This window comes from Cnephaeus nilssonii (assembly GCF_951640355.1).
Source record: "Cnephaeus nilssonii genome assembly, chromosome: 17".
In the NCBI taxonomy this organism is placed as follows: Eukaryota; Metazoa; Chordata; class Mammalia; order Chiroptera; family Vespertilionidae; genus Cnephaeus; species Cnephaeus nilssonii.
This window is the reverse complement of record NC_137088.1, coordinates 19,321,371-19,337,526: the sequence shown is the minus strand read 5'-3', so window position 1 is coordinate 19,337,526 and position 16,156 is coordinate 19,321,371. Positions and strand designations below refer to the sequence as shown.

Genomic DNA, 16,156 nt, shown 5'->3' with positions numbered 1-16,156 from the left:
TAATTTGCCGTCTACCTGTGATGGCCCCAAATAGCTCTGTGCCAATGCCTCCCTAGGCAAGAGCTGCGCCACTCTGCCAAGCCATTGTGCGGCTGGCCCCACTTCCACTGTCCTGTCAGCTCGCTCATCACAGCAATACCTGACTTCCTTCCCTTGTTTATGTTACACTGTGCATTGTTAAGCCAGCACACCCTAACGTCAGACAGATTTTATGGGCAAATAGCTGTTCATTCTTAGTCGTAGATTTTCTTCCCCTTGGACTTAACTGAAAGTCTGCAGGGATTGAGTTGGAATAATCAGGAACCAACAGAGTTTGTCGGCTCAAAAGTGCTTTTATCCAGAGTGATGTGTTCATTGTCCTTTAAGAAATTTTCCAAGTCTCCCAGTCTCTTTTTTTCCTTAGGGTCAGTTGTTCTCAGGACACTCATGGGTCCTCATTCAAATATCCCTGCTCCTCCCTAAGAGCTCGCTCTACTACCCTCATACACACCTCACTTTCTGAATTCTAGGTTGAGATGGGTTCCCGTGGTCGGCAAACTGCGGCTCGCGAGCCACATGCAGCTCTTTGGCCCCTTGAGTGTGGCTCTTCCACAAAATACCACAGCCTGGGCGAGTCTATTTTGAAGAAGTGGCATTAGAAGAAGTTTAAATTTAAAAAATTTGTCTCTCAAAAGAAATTTCAATCGTTGTACTGTTGATATTTGGCTCTGTTGACTACTGAGTTTGCCGACCACTGGCAGCTGTGGCCCTGTCTTCTTCACTCTCTTCCACCTCCCCGGACCCTATACGATTCTGTGACTGAGGGATGAAAGCAAAGAGTGAAGAAAATAAAGAGAACATGGAAGGGGAAGGAAAAATAACTAAGTGGTGTGTGTGGCTTAATTACAATTCTTAAGTAGCTTTAAAAATTCTGTATGATGTTTACACTACTAAATTGTGTGACTGAAAGAAATACTCATGTAATTTAGCAGTAACAATGTGGTTGATTCGTCATATACTCTAAGATTTCACTGATGAAAATCTAGTCTATATATTGGGGAAAGGGGGAATCTAGCAGTTTGTTAACAGTATTTGCAAAACAATTTTTATTACTCAATGTTTACTATACATTTTGAGAGTCAAATTAAGAATAAATTGTATTTATGCTACATAGAGATATTTACTAGGTGTACCCGTTAATGATGCGGATTTTTTTCAATAGATGGGGTTCCACATATGTTGATATGTATGCGCTTGATATGTATGCTATTTTGCTGTATTGACAACAAGCTTCAAAACTTCATGTCAAATTTTCTGAAGGTGTTAACATCATAGATATTTTTACGCTTAAAAATATCGAGTTTTGTGCAAAAAAAAAGAGCATTTGCGAGAAGTTTTAATTCATTACTTTATTTTGAAGAAAAGTGCTAGCGATGGACATTATTTTGAATAAAGCACTTTTGATGTTTCTCTTGAAATTATCGTGTTTTCTTTGATCACAAAATCTGCATTATTAACCGGTCAATAATTAATCTGCATTATTAACCAGTTAATGATTAATCCAAATTACTAACAAGTTAATGACTAATACCGGTTAATAATGCATATTAGCCATTAGCCAGTTAATAATCTGGATTAATCATTAACCATTTAATAATGTGGATTAATCATTAATTGGTTAATAATGCGGATTTTGTGATCAAAGAAAACACGGTAATTTCAAGAGAAACATCAAAAGTGCTTTATTCAAAGTAATGTCCATCGATAGCACTTTTCTTCAAAATAATGAATTAAAACTTCCCACTAAGTAGGAAAATGACTTTAGCTATTCCACCTTAATCTTCCTTAGCGGTGTGTAACTCTTTGGGATATAGTTTTGGAACACATTAGGGGAGAAAAGGAAGCAAATGTTTGAATTCTTATGTATTCTTCAGAGCATACTTCAGTGGGCCTCTTTCTATTACTTTTAAAAGAGAGAGAAATCTTAGGCATTAATAAGAAAGGTACGCAGTGCCCTCGGTGGTCCCGAATCTGTCTCTTGCTTCAACGTGTTTGGATGGAACAGACTCAGGGACGCCCCTTCTCCCAGCCTCCAGCCACTCTCCTGCGTCTTATCCAGTCACCACCTTCAGAACCACCTCTGAGACCAGCCAACACATGGGGCTTTTTTTCTACCTTAACTCCTTATTGCCAAATAACCACGAGCTCCCAAATTCGTCAGAATTATTCCACCGAGGTGGAGGCTGCTGTCAACCACCTGGCCAGCCTGCATCTGCGGGCTTCCCCCACCTACCTCTCTCTGGGCTTCTTTTTGACCTGAAGCATGTGGCTCTGGAGGGCGTGGGCCATTTCTTCCATGAATTGGCGGAGAAGGTGATGGCTCTGAGCGTCGCTTTAAGATGCAAAACCAGCGCGGTGGCCGCATTCTCTTCCAGGACGTGCTGAAGCCTCCCAGGATGAGTGGGCAACACTCAGGACGCCATGGAAGCCGCCCTGGCCTTGGAGAGGAACCTGAGCCAGGCCCTTGTGGAGCTGCAGGCCCTGGGTTCTGCCTGCGCAGGCCCTCATCTCTGTGACCTCCAGGAGAACCACTTCCGGGGTGAGCAGGTGAAACTCACCAAGAAGATAGGCCACACCTGGCTCACCTCCACAAGCTAGCCAGCTGCAGGCTGGGCTGGGCGAGTATCTCTTCCAAAGGCTCACCCTCAAGCACGACTAGGAGCCTTTGGAGCTCAGAGGCCTTTGAGGGGCCCCTCTGCATTCCCCTGGTGTCTGGCTTTTGCCTGAGCCTCTCTCCAAAACCACTAGCCATTCTTTTAACCACCCTAAAGCCCTCTCCCATGCATTGGACCAAATGAAACAATAAAGCTATTTGCAGCAATCAATGGATAGATAGATAGATAGATAGATAGATAGATAGATAGATAGATAGATAGATAGAAATTTAAAAAGAAAGAAAGCTAATACTCTGCTCTCTCCAAGCCTCCCAAGAAGAACTCGGGCATTTGTTTTGACTCTCTGAAGCCAGTCTAAAGAAAGTTTAGTACAGGATGGGATGGAACATATTCACTGTTAAGCACAGGGAAGCATTAGCGGCAGGATATCAGCCATGATCAAAGCACAAAGTTTATAACCTGGGTTAACGTGGGGTGTTGAACATCAGCACGAGTGAAGGAGGTCATTCAAGTTAGCAATTCCATGGCACATATTCTGGCACACACAGAAGTCTAGTGTCCAACTACGCTCCAGAATGTGGAGTTCTGATCACAAATGGCCAAGGGGGTATGCAGCTTTGGAGATGACTGGCTTGGACCACTCTTCAAGAAAGAACTTGTCTATTAGATGCAAGTTCAGTTAGCTGACAGCGGTAAGTGCTTCAGGACCCATCTCAGCTTTTGAACCAAGGGCATGCTCTTCTCCGTCAGTCTCAGCAAATCGCTAGCCATAATGGACAAGTAGGATCTGGCCATTTCTGCTCAAGGTGAGACCCCTTTATACAAGGGGAGTCTTTGTACTGGAGCTTTTTGTGAGGCGAGGCGAGACTTCCTCAGAGTTGTACTGTAGTCTGAGGTTCTGCCTACCCAATCCTCCTTCCTGCCTCTCTCCTTGCACAGGTGTCAAACCTTTACTGTAGCCTGAAGGATTTCCCTGCCTACGCCTGCACCCCCCCCCTCCTTTTTTTCTTTTCATAGGTAAATAGATAAATCTCTTGCACTTCTAACTTCATCTGGGTCTGCTTCCTGGAAGACACAATGATTACAGGTGGGATACAGTATTCCAGGATGCAACCTGAGGACCAGGCCAATAAGGTAAATCACTAACTGGGGGGCCTCAACCTGGGTTCTCCGGTGATGCTACCATTTCATTTGTCCCTGGTTTGCATATTAATCTCAGAGAGCCCAAATGAATGGTTACCTATAGGTTCTTCATAGTAGACCCTGGTCAATAGAAAAATAGAATGAATAGACCATCAGTGAGAGTAGAAGAGTCTTTATTCTTCTCCATTCACGGAAAGTGTGCCTTCCCATGAATATGTGAATACAGTCAAACCTCATTTCTCGAATGTCTCCCATCTCGAAAAATTCAGTTCTCAACCAAGTTATTCACAGAAAAAAATGTCTCCCTTGTCGACTAAAACTTCAGTTTTCGACCAGGCAACCCTTTCATGCTGGTACCTCAGCATGACAAAAAGCATCTGGAAGGCAGCAAGCAAAGGAGAAAATGCTTTTGTTGCTGGTGAAATTGAGCATTAGCACAATTTTAAAACATAAAAAGGCCATCAAGAGTGCTAATGTTGCTAAGGATGTGAAAGTACTCACAAAGCAGCAATCACAGACAATTGAATAGGTAGGAAAACTGATGTTGATTGGATAAAGGAAAAGCAGTTAGCCGGTGGTAGCATTTCAGAGGCAGTGATATATGAAAAGTCCCTTTAAGGCTAGTAGGGGGTGGTTCTATAAATTTAAGAAAATAAGTGTTTATTTATAAATTGGACAGTACATTAGACATGAACTGTATATAAGAAAGGTTGAAACAGGGTATCATTTGGGGGTCTGGAATGGATTAATTCAATTCACATTATTTCTAATGGGGAAAAATGATTCCATTTTCAAACAAATCACTTCTCGAACCGCCTTCTGGAATGAATTAAGTTCGAGACATGAGGCTCCACTGTATACTAAAACCATTGAATTATACATTTAAAATTGGTGAGTTGTGTTATATCTCAATAAAGCTGTTATAAAAAAATTGTACATTTTCAAATATAGACAGGAGTAGTAAGATGACTACCCTCACTCTGAAGTGTGGACAGAGATAAATAAGCATTGTCTCTATCCCTGAGTAGCTTACAGCAAAGAGGGGGACATAGGCTTTTAAACAGTATAGACATCCTTCTGTGACTGACAGGAGACTATTTGCAAAAAAAAGTGGCAAACTTAAGTGAGAGAATAACTCCCAGACTTGAGGGTGACATCACCTCCCACTGGGAAGACTAGCAACTCACACTTCTATGGTACTAGTTTTGTTTCAAGTCCTATTTAAGTCATTTACGTATATGAACTCATTTAATTATCTCTCATACACTATATAAGTTTTGGCTATTAAAATAAGCCTTGTTTGTACATGAGGAATTTGAGTCACTAAGAAATAAGTAACTTGTCCATGATCACAGCAAGGAAGGAGAGCCAGGATCATGAATCCAGATATCCCAGTTCCACAGCATCTCTGTGCTGCCTAAGAAAGGTGTGAATTAGGGCAAGGCTTTCCCTCTTTCTGTTTTTACTTGTTTCCCTAAGTTTAAGATATTTTTATGTATTATACTAATAACAACATCTACACTAATAAAAGAGTAAGATGCAAATTGACCGTACTGTTGCAATGCCCACCAGCCAATCAGGAGTGAGCATGTTAATTAACCCAACAAAGATGGTGGGTTAATTTGCATATGGAGGCACCAAGCAGCCAGGGGCGGGGCGGGACACTTGTGTCGCCATAGGCATTCCGCCCCACCCCTGACCCCTCCGGGCCTCTGGGCAGCATGGGAAGGCGAAAAGGTGGCTCCAGACCTGAGCAAAAAGGTGGCTCCGGCCAGAGCGAAAGCGGTGCCGGCAGCCAGGGAAGGAAGGCCCATTCTTGCATGAATCTTCATGCATTGGGCCTCTAGTAATGATTATAATAAAGAAAACCTTATCTACAATCTCACTGCTGAACAAAGGTCTGACTCTCACAAATCATTATTCTTTCCTTTGTTCTGAAAAGCATCTTTTTCTGAGCAGATGCTTCCTTTCTTACTCCTGTGGGGTCCAAAGATGGCCCCTCTAAACCATGCTTCTTTTTTTCCATTCCTAGCCTCTGCTTTCTCTTCAGACCCTTTCCCCGTAACTGAGCACCTACTTATCCCCTCTGTGCTTCTGGGTTGCAATCCAATAGCCCATTTCAGGAGTAAGACTCTGCTCTACGGAAACATCCTTGATGCATAGAGGACTTGAGGAGGGAACTTCATCACTAGAGAACAGAAAGCATGTATATTAATTATCTGCTGCGGCATAACAAATTATCCTTCAAACTTCACGGCTGGAAATAACAAACATTTATTATCTCAAGGTTCAGCGGTGGCTTAGCTGGGTATTTCTGGCTCAGGGTCTTTCATGAGGTTGCACTGAAGAAGCCGAGCAGGTTTCTATCATCGGAAGGCTTGGCTGAGGTGGAACGACCTGTTTTCCAAGTTCACTCATGTGGTTGTTAGTGGGAGACCTCAGTTCCTACCCACATAGGCCTCTCCATGTGGCTGCTCACATTATGGTCACTAGCTTCGGAAGGGCTGTACTACCCCTTTTTAGTGTTATGCCAACCGTGGTATGATGTGGGAGGGGACGACACAAGGGTATGAATATCAGGGAGCAAGGATCCTTGGGACCATCCGAGAGACTGACTACCATTGGGCAGAGGTTAGGGGAAAGAGGAGCAGTCAGTTCTGTGTTTGCATCTTAGTTTAAACCATTGGTGCCCCTGATATTTTGCAGTTTGCAACATATACAATCATACATAACAGCATAGGTAGCAGTCCCTGATCAAGTGTTGGAAGTCTGAGTATTTGTCCTCAGCACTCTTCCATTCCCCCTTAGGAATTCATTTATGCATTTTTGCAACAAACCTTTGTGAAGCACCTGGTGCCTGCCTCCCTGTTGGTAGGTCATGGGATTCTAGGATCTTGGTTCGAATAGAGCTTAAATTTTCCCACATGGGTGTTGCCCTTCTTAAGTTTCCATGACATTCAGAGTAAACCACGGGGTTTCCGAAACAGCCCTTTTCAAGCCAGGCTGTAAGCAAGTGATTATTGTCTTTCATTCTCTTCTCTCAGGGTCCTAATCTTTGGTACATTGAACCTAATGTGATATTTTCTTCAGGGGGTACAAACCAAATATTTAACAATCCCTGATCATTGGGTGTCTAACAAGAATAAAAGCTGCCTAAACAAGCAGCAGCTCTAACAGTATGATGAGTTTTGCTGAAATCCAGCCCCGTTATCTTCAGAGAAGTCTTTTCTATTGCTTTTCCAGTCAAACTTAACTGACTGTGACTCTACCTCTTCATGAAGTTGGCAATAACAAAAGTTATAAGAAGCTTCTCCCCGCCCCCCACAAAAACATTCCTATTTGCCAATTTTAGGGGGGAAAGTGTAGGCTCTAAATTAAAGCTCAGAAATAAGAAGTATAGGAAAGGAGAGAGTGAATTCATGATGATGGATTGATGGACCAGAGCAGGAAGTACCAGGAAGGTGAGCTGTTTGCTTTGGAGACTAAATTTGGGTCTCAGGGGAAAGGAACTGAGAAAAAGCAAGTAAAATATATGTTTGTTAGCACTGGCTCATGCTAAGTGTCCTGAAGTTCACAGACTCCAGAGCCAAACTGCTGTTTTCAAATCCCAGCTCTGCTATTCACTAGCTGCGTCCCTGTGGGTAAGGGACTTAATCTCTGCACTTCAGTGTTCTCATCGGCACAGCAGGGCCGATGGAATGAAAGAGACCTTATGGGTGTCTGTGAGCTAGTATATGACAAGTGCTAGAACTTAGCCTGGTACAAATGAAAAGCACAGTAAATGCTAATTATTATTATTGAAGAAATGAAAACAATGTCTATTATTGCCATCAACTGAAAGAGGTCAATTTCATTCACTCAGCCAGTATTTATTAAATATATATACCAATGAACCCCAGCCAAAAAAGATCCTTGCTCTCAACATACTTATATGTGGAGGCAGGAAAGAGGGAGAAGTCGGGGAGAAGGGACAACTAAAATAAACAAATAAGAAAGAAATATAGTATGTTAGATTTATTATGATGATCATGAAAAAAAAATAAAGCAAAGGAGGGGCACAGGAAGTGCTGTGGGGAGGGGTGGGAGGGAAGAATGTTCTAGAGATAGAAAATTACAAGTCACAAGTCTTGAGGCTGAGAAATGTTTGGTGGGTTCTCTAACAGCAAGGAGGCGAGTTGGCTGGAGGGAGATGAGGATAGGGTGAAGTTGTACAACCACGAGGTCAGAGGAGTCCTGGTTGGGGATGGTGGGCAGATCAGGCAGGGCCATGTAGCCATTGTCAGGACTTTGGCTGCTGCTCTGGGATGAGAAGCCACTGAAGGTCCTGACGAGAGACCTATGTTCCATAGGATCACTCAGACTGCTCTGTGTGGGGATGAGGGGGCGGGGGTGTGCAGTGGGTGGGGAGTGGATAGGGGAAGAAATAAAATCAGGCAGGAAATTATTGAGAGATGATGGTGGCTTAGACCAGGGTATTAATTGGAGGGAGAGAGGTGGGAGGAAGTGGGTACTTTCAGGATATGTTTTTGAAGGCAGAGTCAACAGCATTTGCTGATGAATTGGATGTCCTGTATAAAACAAAGAGAAGGGTCAAGGACATGGAGTTTCCTCTTTTACTCAATGCCATATCTCAACCATCTAGACAGTGTCTGTTACTCAATATATAGTTCTTGAACCAATGAAAAAGGTAACTCTGATTTGTAGTGTACCTTCTTAAACTCAGTAAATGGAACATAGCAGTTAAGACATTTCCAGATAAATGAAGTACTGTAGCAACCACAGCTTCAGTATTGAAGCAGTGAAACCCTTCCAATCCCTTCATAAAGTTGGAAGTTGACCTTGCTGTATCCCTGGCCCCCAGCCGCCAATGACCAGGACTAAAAAGCAACTTTGATACTTTCTGTAACAGAAGAGAACTTCCTTATGAAATATTCATTGCGAACGAGCAAAAACCAACAGGATATATACCTAAGAGTATACATAAGAGCAGTTTATGTGGAGAAAAGCATGGAGACCTAGGAAGTGGGGATTCAGTCATTTATCCCTACCAAACAGTTGCAAAACATATTGAAACACAATCACTGAAATGAAAATATCAATGCACAAAGGTTTCATGAGTTAAAATAAAGCATGCACACATTTTAGGCAGTCTATGAAATTCTCTATTTTGGTCACATTTGAAATATTAAAAAAGCAAACTTGGTGTGTTATGTCATGTTTTCCTACTAATATATTGTACCATGTGAGAGGTGTAGGGGGCCATATAATTGATGATGATGATCCCAGGATATGCAAATTTCTAATCCTCCAATATATATTTTAGAATTCAAGGGTAACTGGGCCTGTTCATAACCTTGAGTGATACATCGAAGTGATACACAAGAGCGCACCTACTTATTGCTCAATGTTATTTATGGAGGCTGGAAGCCAATACTTGTTTTTGGCAATTTCCAGGAATATTATAAAGTAACAGTCAATTCTTGAAGGCGGCATTTGATAAGAGGATTTTCAGTTCCCCACATATGCATGGATCTTGACTTGCTCCTGCCCCTGGGGTGTTACTGCACGGACTTCTGTAGGCTGCTTGTGCTGCGGTGGACTCCGCGGGGCTGTCTTCAGCCCTGTCTGGGCAGTACACGTACAGTGACAGCTCTTTCCATATAGGAGAGGGTTGGCAGCAGCCATAGCACTCAGCTGGTAAGAGGAGCTGGGGTGGGGGCAATTTTGTGGAAGTTGAGTTTGCAATGCAGGGGTAGTTTTTTGTTTGTTTGTGTTTGTTTTAATCGTTATTTGGGGGTGAAGATTCTAGGGAAACAACATTCTCTGGGTCACCCACAGAACTGCTACCGTTCCCATACTTTTCAAATGGGCATTAGGCAGCTTTCCATTCGCACTGTTAGTGCTACTCTCCTCCCCCCCCCACCCCTATCCTAGGGCTAAATGGCTACTGTTGTACATTCTGGGCCAGGCTCAGGCCAAAGGCAGAAGGACCTTCGTGTTGCCCTGCAGGGTGCAGAGAGGGGCTCAGCCTGGGCGAACTTTCCAGGCCAGTGCGAAGTTTTCTCATCCCGGGTGCATGTGGGCACCACGGGTCCGAGTTCTGTTTAGCCTGTCAACAGGGTCAGACCCTGCAGCCACTCTGCGGACGCTCTGGGGCACGTGTGAGGCCGCGGGCTGCAGGGGATCGGGGTACAACCCCGCCCCCAGCTTGGTCTTGGGGGGGTGGGGGGAAACTCCCTCCCCCAGCCAGCATTTCCCTTTAACGCGCGTGCCCGTCAAGGTCCCCGCGTCCCCTCCCTCGGAGTCGCCCCGTCAGCCTCGGTTTCCCTCACCTCTCCCGGTCCCTGCCGTCCCTTTAACGTGGGGCGTCCCTCGCCCACCCCGCCCGCTGCCCGCCCGCGGGACTCGGCTGTCACTTTACTTTTCCACGCCACCTCCTCGGCCCCCCCCCTCTCCCCCGGCCCGGCAGGCGGGGCAGCCCCCCCCCCGGCGCGCGCGCGCTCGCCCCGCCCCTCGCGGCCGCGCGCCGGGAGGAGGAGGGCGGGGCGGACGGGGTGGGGGGGGGGGCGGGAGGCGCGCGCGGCGCGGCGCGGCCGACGTGGGGCTCGCGCTCTCGCGGTCTCTCCCGGGCAGGCGCGCGGGCACGCGCACTGGCGGGCGCGCGCGCGGACGGCCGGGCGGAGGCAGCGGCTCTCGGAGGCGGTGGCTTCACTTTCCAGGACTCAGGGGCGACCACCGCAGCAGCGCGGGGGGGGGCAGCAGCCTCGGGGGCCGGAGCTGGGACGGCTGGGGGCGGCGGCGGCGGCGCGGAGGGTGAGTCCGGGCGGGCGCGACCGCGGCGGGGACAGGCGTGGCCGGGCGGTCCGGTGCGTGGTCCGGCTCTCGGTGACTAGACGGTCTGCGGGGACACCCAGTCCTCGGGGCCTCCCCTGTCCGATCCTCCCCACGCCGCCGCCGCTTCTCTCTCCCCCCCGCGCTGGGGCTCGAGCCCGCGACCTGCGCGGCGCCCCTCCCTCAGGTATTCGGTCTGGTCGCATCGGGCCCCCCCCCCCCCCCCGCACCCTCGGGCGTCCTCTCTTTGGCGAGCGACCCCCCACCTCCCCACCTCCCCTCCACGTCGCAGGTCTCCGCTCACGCCGATCGCGCCCCAGTTCCTTCCCTGCCCGCTCCCCCGCGTGCCCATTCCCTGCGGCCCCCTCCCTCGAGCCTCCTGCCCCGGTTTCTCGCCCTTTCCACCCCTCCCCCTCCTTCCCTTCCACCCCCGCCCCCCTTCGGCTCTCCCCTCCCTCCCCATCTTCTACCCTCTTCTGTTCTCAGTTCCCCATCCTTCGCCACCCCTTCCAGCCCCTTCCCTCTCCCAGCCGCATCCTGGAACTAAGTCTTTGCAAAAAAAAGTACGGGATGAATGTCACGGTGGAAAGTGCCCGGCTTGATCTCTAGCTATTTTCCCTAATTGCATAATTGCTGCACATGGTGTCCCTCCTGGCCGGTGCCGCCGCCGCCGCCGCCGCACCCCCGAGGGCCGCCCGGGGAGGACCTTGGGGGGGTGGGGGGTGGGGGAGTGGGGGGCTGTGTGTGCACTGGTGTGGAGTGTGTGTTGTATTGGTCTTTTGTGAAGCCCAGCGCTTGTCACACTTTGGAGCTGAAGCCCATTTTTTTTTTTCCCCCACTCTGGTCTCTTCTCTGCAGCCCCCACTGGCCTGGTTGGAAACTAGAATCCCTCTGCCCCCCCCCCCTCCCCACCCCCTCTTCTCCCCCTCTCTTCTCTCATAATGTTTTGATCCCTTTGCCCTTTACCATTTCTAATGAAGATAAAGCGTAGCTTCTTGTGGCTCTTCCCCCCCCACCCCCCCCCCCACCCCCCTTACGACCAAACCAGAAATGTCCAATCCATCTTCCCCTAAGGAAATTAAGGCCGCTTTAGAAAGACATCACCCTCGGCTCCGTGGCTGTTAGACCTCCTTGCATGGTTTCAAGATTCATCGTTTCGTATCGTGTATACTTGAGAGTCTACTCAAAGGTTTTTATTTAAAAGTACAAAAGCAAGTGCTGCGATATACCTGAATTTTTTTTTAAAAAAAAATCCATGGTTCCTTAAAAAGTACGTTTTTGAATATGGGATAATTCAGTCTGGACCTTGGAATCTAAATATTTCTGTTTACTCAGACAGTTTGGAAGCTCCTTGGTATATGGGCAGATGCCCTTGATGGAGGGTTTTCATATAATGTCTTACCCCATTCCATCTTCCCCAGAACATAGCATCTTTCTAAAAAAAATCGGTGTTCCATAATGATTTTCTGTGTAACTATCTTTACACATAAGTTAAAAGCTGGATATTGCTAGATGTTGTGCATATAATATAAATTATTTCACATTTTAGAAAAGTTTAGAAACGTGAGTAGGAGGACAAATAGAGGGATATCAGATCACAGAATTAAGCGTTTTCCTGTTTTAAAAGCTCCAAAGAACACTTGCATTTGCAGTTTTATACCATAAGATACAGTTATAAGGCTTATCTGGACAGTAATCTGGATTTATGGAGTGAATTTAGTTGCTTTTATGTTATCAATAATATTTATAACCAAATCATTTCATTTTTATGGAACATGTGAGTTTCATTCACTATATGTTGCTAATTTCCAGGACTGTAATTCCAACATAGAATACATAGCTAATACAGGTTTAGGTAATTTGTGTGTTGAAGAAGGAACAATATCAGTAATTTGGCACATATTTGAAGAAAGTCTACCTTACTATTTTAGGCTTAGAAACCAAGTTTTACACTCAGTCCAAAGTAAAAATATAAATTGAAATATCTTAATATCTTCGAAACTATCATTGATGAGTAGCTCTATTTATAGACCTGGAATTTAAATTTATCTTCCCTTTAGATTAAATGTTTGGATCAAAGTAGCTATTTAGGAACTAATCTTAAAGAAAATTTTAAAATGATGCTTTTAGAAAACATTTAAAGAGTTTTTAAAATTTATTGATTGATTTTTTTTTTTTGAGAGAGAAACATCGATTTGTTGTTCCACTTATTTATGCATTCATTGATTGATTCTTGCTGTGCTCTGACCTACTATCAAACCTGAAATCTTAGGGTATGAGGAGGCCACCCTAACCAACTGAGCTACTGGGCCAGGGCAAAGAGTTTTAATTCAGGAATTTTTATTCATTTGCACTTTAGACAAACACCAACTTCATACTTAAAACTAATTAAAATGCTTATAGACTATTGTTTTTATAAAAATAAGTTGCCGCTTGGATGGTGCAATAATTTTTTTAAACACTTTTTCTGTAATTAGTCATTCAAAAAACAAAACCAGCAGAAATTTTCCTTGCTCTCAATATTTAAAAAAGTTATGAAAACTTTGTTTCTAGAAGGTTCTGTAGTGGTTATTAGTGACCTGAGATGAATTTACCATTCCTAGGTGAAGATTTGGATGAAATAAGTATCATGTCAAAAGTGGGAGGATTTTTTTCTCTTTTTTCTGAAACTATATAAGTTAGGTATAATACCCATCTAGTTGGGTATTATAAATAGTATTTTTAATAGTCCTCTGATATTCTGGAGCAGTTTATGAAATTTGGGTTTCAGTTTATAGCTCATATTAATTATATCACTGAATATTATATATGCATGGCATTGTTAGATAGTGTGTAAATGCATGTAAATAAGAATATTAAGAAGAATATGTAGCTTTATAACTAATGAAATATACAAATATAATGAAACTCTAGACATAGTTTATTAAACCGAAGCTCCAGCTTTAGTAACAAATAATTTTATTTCATTTAGGTTTCCATATATTTATCATGTAATGAATTGCTTCTGGTTTAAGATGTATAAAGTGATTTCTCATTTCATATTGCTTGAAATACTGCCGGTAGCATTTTGTAATATCCTAGGGCCTCTCCCTGAGAATTTTTCTCTTTCTGACTCCATCATCTGCTCTATCTAAATACTATTATGTACATACTTACAAGGTTTTAAACTTCTGATATATTGTAACTGAAAGAAGTAAGCTGAGAACAATCTTGAGTCCAAGGATGAGAATTAAAATGAAATAAAAATGAAGAAAAAAAGCGAGAAATGTGTTAGGACGGTTAGAGCTAGACATGAAACATACTGATATAAAATTTCAGTATTCTATTAAGTGACTTTAATAGATTAAAGTCTCATATTAAGTGCTCATAAAAGATGTCACAGCTGTGGAGACTGATGCTCTCCATTTACAGACGAGGTAGAAAAGCAGTGAAGATTTCCCTGTCAGTGTGTTTCAGAGCCGCTCGGGCAGACCTATTTTGGTTTGGCTTGGGGGGTGGGGTAAGAGAGCTGCTGGAGTTGAGAGGGGTGGTGGTGGTGTATTTGTGTGATATCTCATTCAAAGCATTCAGTATTTTCTTTGGACTCTTCACCTCTCTGTGCTTCCTGAATTTTCCATTCTCTTGCAATGCTCTTTGGTTTGTCTTACCATAAAAGTTTCAATCCATTAAAGGTCTGTAATATGAAATCTCTTTGATAGAGCAAGCTACAAGTTGAATCTTTGGTGATGATGAATTTTCATCATTGTCAACTAGCTATACATTTGGACTAATTATAATAATAAAAAACAGTGCTTTACATATTAATAATTACCCTTGGTCAAATCAAATATAGTTTATTTCAAGTCCTAATTTGGTTAGGAGAAATATAGTATCTTTTCAAAAGGAATTTGTTCCATTTATTTGTGATTTTTAAAGGTATATTTTGTGTTGGTAAGGTCACTTCTTATAGGTATGTAGTTCAGTCTTTTTAAAGAAGAGTGCTTGAGAAGGTAGTTATATTGTGCTCAAAGTGGTTATTAAGTGACACTAATGTGGTGAGCACAGGGCCCTTTTAGAGTGTAGACATCAGCTTTGTCAGTTTAGTTTTGGATTTGTCAGTACACTCTAAGCTAGTTGGGTCTTAAGGGATGTATTCTAGTATTCAAATTCAGGAATTAATTATGATAGAATGACAGATGAGAGGGGATATTCCTTTTCACTTACTGCAGTTTTTTTTTAATGGCTGCTATTTAGATTATAACAGCTACTTACGTATCAAGGTACTGAGGAAATTGAGTTGGCAATCAGAGCTGCTTGGGGAACATGAACTCAGAGCAAAGGGAATTTGAAAGCCTTAAGGGATATTTCATTCAGACCGGGGGAAAAAAGGAATCCTTCAGTGTCTTAATACAGTCTCCATCTCTTGTGAAACATGGTTGCTGGTATATTGCTGGATCAATGCTGACACCATTATACTGTTCAGTTTTTATTTAGAATCATGCAGGCCTCTGTGTTCTTCTGTTATCACAAAGGTTACTGAAAACCATCTATTAGTTGAAAAGATTTTAACCTTAGCCCTGTCCTGAGCATGTGTTCATTGTATGTGGATGGGAAAATGTCCCTCGTTTTCCTGTTCCTGTAGCTGTTTTTTTTACTAACCTGATAGCATTTAGCAAGTTGGTTTACCCATTAGACTAAGTTTCTCATGTTTGTGGGACCAAATTGGCCTAGCACAGAGCCTAGTGGAAAGTGCGCTCTCATTTTTTTTTATGGTAACAGCTTTATTGAGTACTAGAGGCCCAGTGCATGAATTTGTGCACAGGTGGGGTCCAGCTGGCCCGGCCCCGATTGGGGCTGATTGGGGCTGGACCTGTTGGGAGGAGGAGATGGCAGGAGGTTGGCTGGCCAGCCTGCCCCGATTGGGGCCCAATCAGGGCCGTGCCGGCCGGAGGGGAGGAGCCGTGGGCGATTGGCCGGCAGGCCCTGCCCCCGATTGGTGTGTGTGTGTGGGGCAATCAGGGGAGGGGCCGCGGGCGGTAGCCACTGGCTTTGCCCCTCATCAGAGTTGGGGGGGTGGCAAATGGGGGCAAAGCTGGCTCGGGGGAGGGACTGTGGGCCGATCGGGGTAGTGGGGGCTGATTGGGGTTGGGACCAGCCGTGGGTAGGGGCTGTGGGTGGTTGGCTGGCCGGCCCTGCCCCCAATTGGTGTGTGTGGGGCTGATTGGGTTTGGGGCCAGCTGGGGGGAGGGGCCATGAGCCGATGGGATGGGGGGGCAATCAGGGGCGGGGCTGGCCAGGGGGAAGGGCCGCGCAGGGGTTGGCTGGCTGCCCCGTCCTTGATCAGGTGGGAGAGGCCGATTGGCAGCAGGGCTGGCTGTGGGGAGAGGCTACGGGAAGTTGGCTGGCCGGCCCCACCCCAAATCAGGCAGGTTCGCTGGCTGCAGTGGGCGTCATAGCGACCGGTCGTTTGGTCGTTACAGCGTTCCGGTCGCCAGCTTTTTATATATATAGATAATTCACATACTATAAAATTCACCCTTTTAAAATGT

The 16,156-nt window shown here is 44.9% G+C and overlaps 1 protein-coding gene across 2 annotated transcripts in view; it reads left to right on the top strand.

Annotated features, from left to right (window-relative positions):
- The first annotated feature begins 10,475 nt into the window (after positions 1-10,475).
- Positions 10,476-16,156, top strand: part of UBE2E2 (ubiquitin conjugating enzyme E2 E2) — a 256,519-nt gene continuing 250,838 nt past the window's right edge. The window contains exon 1 of one of the 2 annotated variants that reach the window (XM_079795639.1): positions 10,476-10,610. The gene's annotated coding sequence lies outside the window, so the exon portion shown is untranslated. The other variant, XM_079795640.1, reaches the window with a different exon arrangement.